The sequence below is a fragment of the Pyrus communis genome, chromosome 5 (genome assembly GCF_963583255.1).
Source record: "Pyrus communis chromosome 5, drPyrComm1.1, whole genome shotgun sequence".
NCBI classification, from domain to species: Eukaryota; Viridiplantae; Streptophyta; class Magnoliopsida; order Rosales; family Rosaceae; genus Pyrus; species Pyrus communis.
The window spans coordinates 3,935,770-3,943,871 of NC_084807.1; the positions used below are offsets into that span (position 1 = coordinate 3,935,770).

An 8,102-nucleotide genomic window follows, 5' to 3' on the forward strand; every position below is an offset into this window, starting at 1 on the left:
CTTCGGAGTTGGAACTCTGAAGTTAAGCGAGCTCTCAAAAGGCCTTGTGCTATATGGAGGTGGGCATGTACATATAAGACATAGAGGATCCTCTCTCATGTGGAATCTAACATGATCCTTCAGTGATTTTTGCGCACTATGAAGATCATAAAATACAAACTACAGGGCAATAATTCCTACACCGGAACACCAACGAGGAAGACTTATAATGTCAAGCTTTGGAAACATGTATGCAAACTAACAAAGTACTGTTACCAAAAATGAAAAAGATTCATGCAGAGAGATGAATAAGATCAGTCCAAAGCAAGAAGCATAAGTGTTCACCAAAAGAAAAGGAAAAAGCGTAAGTTTCCATACTTACAACTGCACCACCAAATTCACCCTTGTCGCGCCAATTAACGACTTTGCTCACACTAGCATCATCCCTCCTCACGATCATAAATACTTGCTCGAGAACTCACTAGCATCATCCCTCCTCACGATCATAATTGCCAAATTTTCATAATTTAGACCCTGTTCAAACCTTGATTCATATACACAAGAACAATTGCAATTACTGAACAACCAGATTACAATCAACATCTTCAGCACAGTTTTCTCTGCACAAAGATCATATTATATGAATTGGTGCAGGCTAAAGATCAAACCAACTTCCTAACAAATATTACACATGGACCAGTAAAATCCTATTACAAAGGATGATATGGCATGTGACGTGGCGAGTGCTTAATAGCATCCTAAAATTACCCCTCCCATGAAAATAACCTTGTCCTCAAGGTTGGAACTGTTGAATAAGAAGAGTATCCAAGATAACTCTAATGATCCCAAGAAGAAGAAAATAGAGCACACTCTTAAAGAAAGCTCACAAAACAAACTAATTAGCAAAGCTTTTCTTATTTAGCTCTAGGCTTTGTTTCTCCTTGGATGATATACAATGCTTGAGGACTTGGGTATTTATAGCAAACCAAATGAAAGCTACACCACACACTTACTTCACCTACAACATCCACCTACTTCACCTACAATTGACATTGATTCTCAACAGGAACTTCACTCTAGCAACAATCCATAGTACTCCCTTAATGTTCAAATAACCAAAACGTTAGCAGCAGCTTTCAACTATGCTTTTCATATTCCTCTGCTCCCAATATTGACCGCCGATAAGAGATGCATGGAACTTGACAATTGGCTCCAATTATATATCCTTCATTTCTACGAGCATAAACAAATTAGCAATTGATTAAGATCCCTTTTGCTTGAATGACAAGGGCATTACTGATCAGCTCTCTCTGCAAACTAGCAACTAATATACCATCTCATTTTGATTTTCCTTCTCCGTCGGAGAATCATTGTCACCTTCGCCTTAATTTGCAACTTCTGATTTATATTATTTAGAGTTCCAATAATATCTACGGTGTTTTATTATTCTAGTTTCTGTTTTATCTTTTTTGTATCTGAATGCACAAAGCATTATTTGTTCTCTTATTCACTAGAGGCATGCGGCTTGAATAAAAGAAACACGTTGAACGGGGAAATAGACCTACCTCTAGGCTCTTACTCTAATCCCACATCGAACAATACTATTACTGACACAGCTGCTTTTAAGTTGTTACAACACACAGTTATATTGCCGAGCCTAGTAGCGTGGGCTTGTAACTAAGCAGGGTATTAAGGTGATTGATGGAAGTGGAGTCCGACCCAAGTGGGTAAAAGTGTTTGAAATCTGTTCACAAACCATCGTATGGGGAGTGAGGTCACATTAAGCATGCCCTATGCTACTCGGGTTAGTAGGGCACCCCACTCTCTAAAGTTGGGTAGCAAACCAACAACGAGCTTTAGGCCGGGGCATGATGGGTTACAACAGCTGTCCCGCTGCCCAGATCCCGCAGATGATGATGCCTTTACCTAGCGTGCTGCCCGGCTCGACTCCCCATCCTATAACCACTTTTTGCCAATCGTTCTAACTTAGAAATTCGTATCAAATCGTTATCTCTAAGAACAAGGAGGAGTCTCAGAAACAGTAATTCATTTATCTAGAGACAGACCCAATCTCTGTGTAATAGAGTCTTGCAAGGCAAAAGTAAAGCTTCCATTGGGGTACAACAGCAATTCTCTACAAGAACAAGCCGAACAACAGCAAAATCACGTCCACAAGAACATGACAGAACCCTTTACCCCAAGCTATAGAGAGACCGTAAAAAGGCCTCAAGGAACTCGACTGCCATCAACGCAAAACAGATATGCAAAAAAATAGAAGGAGAGAAAAGGGTGCGAAAAGTTGTGAATAATTCAAGATCAAACAATCCATCATGAGTTTGAAAATTAAACTTTTTTACAGAGATAATCTCTGCTTAAACTTTGCACAAATTAAAGACAATCGATCAACCGTTGAAATTTATCAATATTTGCTTGATCCTTCTGGGATTTTTGCGTACTACTTAGGTCATAAAATACAAATTACAGGGCTATAATTCCTACACCAGAACTCAAACGAGTAAGAGTTGTAATGTTATGCTTTGAAGACACGTATGCAAACTAACAAACTAAGTACTATTACCAACAAATTCACCCTTGTCGCGCCAATCAAGCACTTTCCTCCATAGTTCTGATCATCTTATGTTTCTTCAACAGCCAGAACCAGGAGCCTTTCACCTGCAGCTCCATCGCAACAATTACAGGATCTCCGTCAACAAGAGTACATAGGCTCCCCCAACACATAGTTGTATCAAAACAACGGGGCAGACCACAAATTTCATCAACTCGTTTTAAGTCTTTTTCTCTAAATCATACCAGAAAAACCTACGACAGTCCTCCCTCAAAAAGGGACAAACAAGAAAACATCATACATTCATGTTCCGTTGCATGTTCAAGGCCTTGCAGTAAGGCTGCACGAGAAATGCGTGCTGCCTTTCAAAAGGGAATCTGAAGCATGTTATTAATTTGATCTTTGATTGGTTAATTGTCCTCCTCCGACGCTTATGACTTCTGAGTTAGACAAAGCGCAACGGTTTGATTATTTTGTCCATTCATTTTTCTATGTAAACCAGGCCAGCCTTATGAATTCTAAGTTAAATCAAGCGTGACGGTTGGATTTTTTGTCTGTTTCATCTTTCTATATTAATGGGGCGAGCCTTCTGAGTTTTAAGTTAGACTATATGCAAGTTGAATTATTTTATCTATTTAGTCTTTCTATATTATGTGATTGATTTTCATTCTGAATCTTGTGAGTTATCCAATTCATTCTAAATACACATCAGATTTACCCTTGACTCATATGGCTTGAAAACAGATCCAACAAGAGATAGAGATGCATTAATGTCTCAACTGTTGTACGGATAAGCTCAAATGTTAAAATTCCCCAAGAGGCAGGAAGAGGAATCCTCCAAATCTTAATGATGAGACTATAAAACTTCCCATCAAATGTTGGAGGAAGGAGATGATTGGAATTAAATCCCACAATAAGACGAAATAGGCGAGGTAATCCGACTGTCATGCCAAGCTAATTCCGATAACTTATATGGTATCTCAGATTAGATTGGAATGGTATCTTAGATTAGATTGAAGAATAACCCACATGATTGAGAATGAAATAGAAAGACGAAATAGACAAAATAATCCAACCGTTGCTCCTGATTTAACTCATAACTCGGAAGGCTTGTCTGATTAATATAAAAGGACGAATAAACGAGATAATCCAACCATCGGACATGGTCTAACTAAGAACTTAGAAAACTCATCTAGTTGATTAGAAGGACAAAATAATTCAATTGTCATGTCTGGTCTAACTCAGAACTCAAAAAGCTCATTTGGTGCCTCAAATTAAACTAAATTCGACAATTGTATTTCTTTCATATCATACATGCATACACAAGGACAATAGCTCTTGCAACAAACCCCTGCAAGCTTCGGCTCGTTTAGACTGCCCTGCACATATTCATACACACCGCAGAAAACCCCATGCAGCGCCGCAGCCCTATACATATTCATACACACCTCTCTCCACACACACATATATATCTATATATTTATATATTTTGTACTATATATACACCACCTACATTTTCGTACGGACGTATGAGGCACTGAAGAGTTCAACTTTATTTACCAAGCCACCACCTTTATCTTGATACCTTCAGTTTTGATTTACATGCACCATTGAGCCGAATGCAATGTTTCCCAGCAATTTCCATCCACGAACCCACCGGCACTGAAAATGCCATGGTCTTCCACCAACTGAAGATCAAGCAACATTGTTGAAGAACAGACATTGAAACAGTTTGGAAGAGTCACCATCGTTAGCTGCGTTTTAACAAGTTTTGACTGCCTTCAAACCATGTAGAGTTGCCGCACAAGTTTTCACTCACCTGACATACCTAGTGTTTGCGTAAGTTGTTTTATGTGTAAACTCAAATGTAAAAGAGATTTTGGGAAAGGGTGACTACATAGCCTCGGCTCCTTGGCCTGTCTTCCAATAAATGGTGTTGCAATGCAAGGAATGACGCGGGAAGACAAGGCAAGACAAGGCGAGGCAGTTTCTACAATGATCACAAGAAACCAATTGTTTATAAGTAGTTGGGTTACTTTCTTTTCTTCTTTTTTGAAGAGGAGTTCATTATATATAAATGAAGTGTGTAAGTGAATTCTACACACTATTTTTCTTCTGTTGCACACCCTTATTTATTTCTAGCCTATACAAAAATGTGTCTGGCCTACAGATTATACAAATTAAAAGAAAAATGACAGATAAAAAGACCATGACTGTACAAATGTTGAAAAGAAGTGTGTCTATATCATTTATTACGAAGTAAATAACTAGTAAATGCTTAAGACAAGAAGAGAAACAGAGTTCTGTAGCATAAGAAACTACACATCAAGGCGTAGTCTGGCATAAGAAATGAAAGATGGATGAACAAAACTATACATCAGAGCTCAGTCGTCGAACTACTATCATAGCCTACCCTTTGACACACTTCAAATATGGTAAAGAATAATATTATGACTCATCAACTCCAGTTGCAATAATTAAGTGCACTTGCAGAATTGGCCATAAATCCCAGCATTGACAAAAATACATGATGCTTGTTGAATGAAAGGGACAAACATATTGAAAACGGAGATAGAGATGAACTAATGTCTCAACTGTTGTACGGATAAGCTCAAACCTTAAACTTCCCCAAGAGGTAGGAAGATAAATCCTCCAAATCCTGATGACGATTCTAGAAAACTACCATCAAAATTTGGAATCAAACCAGGAAAAGAAACAATTGGAATTAAATCCCATAATAAGACGAAATAGGCAATGTAATCCAACTGTTGTGCAACAACTAATTCAGATGACTCATATGGTTCCTCAGATTAGATTGGATTAGATAAGTCACAAACATCAGAACATAAATTATTCACATAATTAACAAAAGTGCCCAAGCTAACTCAGATTTAGAAAGCTCGTCTAAACTCAAAATTCAAAAGGCTTGCCTGGCTAATATAGACAGACGAAAAAGTTCGGTGCCTCAAATTAGATTAAATTGGTTAACACATCACATAACATTGTTATGTATACAAGAAACCTTGCAAGCAGCGACTCTTTTACATTACCCTGCACAGTACATTAATTTTCTTAGTACACTCCTGAAATTAAAACTAAAAATAAAGAAAGATTAAAGAAGCAAACCTTATTGGTCTTATTGGTTTATGATAATACAGCACACTGGAATGACCACGAAAAAGCGCAGAAAAACTCCATGCGGCGCCGCAGCCCTTCAGATATTTATACACACCTTCATTTATTTGTACTACACACACACACACACACACACCCTACTTGTGCAACTTTATTTACCAAGCCACCTCCTTTGATCTCTATACGTTCAAGTTTGATTTACATCATGCACCACTGAGACGAAGGCAATGTTTCCCAGCAATTTCCATCCACGAAACCGCCGCCGAAAATCCCTTGATCTGCCACCACCGGAAGATCAAGCGACATGGCTGCCTCCGTCCATATCGAGTCATCAAACACCAGAAAGCTCTCATTCATGTTCCCCTAGAATATCCCATCCATGCCTTCATTGTTCACACCACTACTCATATTCTCCTCCACCTTCATGCCCCCCTGCTCCGGCTGGTTCTCAGCCCGGCGAGAATTATAATTTCCGGGGTGCTGATCCACCTTCACATTCGCAGAATTATTATAAATAACAGGTGCTGCAATATCTTTCACAGGAGCAGCATAACATGCAGGATTAGTCCCGGTACCTGATAGATTGTTCTGCACAAGGGTTTGGTTCGGAATTTGAGGAGGCATACCGGGATTGGCCGACGAGCGAAATACTTGATGCTGCAGGTGTTGGTTCAATTGATGCTGATGATATTTAGGGGCTTGCTGATCTGGTAAATTGAGCTTCGCCTGGGCACCGTAGAGCTTCCGAGCGGTGGCATCATAAGCCAGAGCAGCCTCATAGGAGGTGTTGAAAGTCCCGAGCCAGAGCCGGGCCCCACAATGTGGCTTGCGGATTTCCGCCACCCATTTCCCCCCACGTCCTTTGCCTGACGCCCTTGTAAGTGCACATAGCGTTCTCCGGCCCTCCTTTCCCCCTCATGCAACCCTTCCTCGAGCTTCCCTGCGCTGGCCACTTCACCGGCTTCTTCTCCGCAACCCCAACGCTGCTACTACCAGCAACCATCTACGAGTTCGACATTGTGAGAATTTTTTGAGAAGAATTGAGGATTTTTTTTTTTTCCTTATTTTAATTCGGCTGGTGAGTTTGAGAAACCATAACCCGCAACGGTGGTGGTACTTATATGATGGAGGAAGGCAGACATGACTGAAACGTGGCTTGTGGAGGTTAGGGCTTGAATACTTGGCATGGTGAACGGGAGATATCGTGTCCATGGACAGCCTCACTGTTTAAATATCTAATACACGGGTTACACCTTTGTTTGCTTTCTTGCCCAGGTGGCAATCGGAGAGGAGCAAAATTCTAGTTTTGCTTTCTCAGTTTTCATTTTTTTTAAATTAAATTCGAAATACAATTACATAGTTGATTCACGTCTGATCTTTAACTCAGAGAGGAATCGTAATGTGAATAACACTGGAGATAAAAGTTTTAAACTGTACAAAAAACTGACCGAGTATGTCTTTTTGAAGTTGAAATAAGTGAGAAATTGATGAATAACTGTAAGAGAGAAAATTCTTAAACTGTAAAGAACACCTTTTTGAAGTTGATTGAAAGTTGAGATAAGTGAGAAATGGATGAATAATAGTAAGAGAGAAATTCTTAAACTGTATAGAAAACTGAGAATGTCTTTTTGAAAATTGGAAGTTGAGAGAAAACTTGAACGGTATAGAAATTTGACTTAGCATATGTATGAATAAAGAAGATTAACTTATTGTCTTTTTGAGTTATAAGTGAGAAATGGCTGAATAAGAGTACGAGAGAAAATTCTTAAAATGTATAGAAAACTGACTAAGCATGTCTTTGTGAAGCTGACTAAAAGTTGAGATAAATGAGAAACTTGTTGCCTGTTGAAATAATTATTTGTTTATAATTTTTGTTCACCTTTTATTTAAATAATAAGATAAACATGTTCATTTTATCATTTTTTTCCCAAATATTCCGAAAAGAAAGTACTTGGGATTTATGAAGGTATCTTTTTCTTTATCTATGAAGGGATTTGGATGATGGTATCGGTTTTTAAGGGTTAAGTTTAGGGTGATTTTGTGAAAAAATCAATAAAAAGTTACAATATTAACAATAGATCAACAATATTTATGTTAATTATAAATAGGTCAATCATGTATTGTGATACTTAAATGCATTTAAAATAAACAAAAATTACAAAATCATTGTAACATTACAATGAAATCAACGTCGAATATTAAGTTATAAAATTATTTCGATATTAATTAAAGTCATAAAATTTTAACCTAAGATTAATGGAAAGGAACAGGTGTAGATACAAGAAGATAGATTAATAAGTAGTAGTACATAAAAACTATTTGTTGTGATGGTAGAAAGTCACAATATATATCTTAGAAATATTTGAAAATTTTGCTGAAACATGTATTAGATTTTCAATTTTCATGTTAGTAACCATATATA

The 8,102-nt window shown here is 38.0% G+C and overlaps 1 pseudogene; it reads right to left on the reverse strand.

The window, feature by feature from the left end:
* Nucleotides 1-435: 435 nt before the first annotated feature.
* Nucleotides 436-6,683, reverse strand: LOC137733592 (ethylene-responsive transcription factor ABI4-like; annotated as a pseudogene).
* Nucleotides 6,684-8,102: the final 1,419 nt, after the last annotated feature.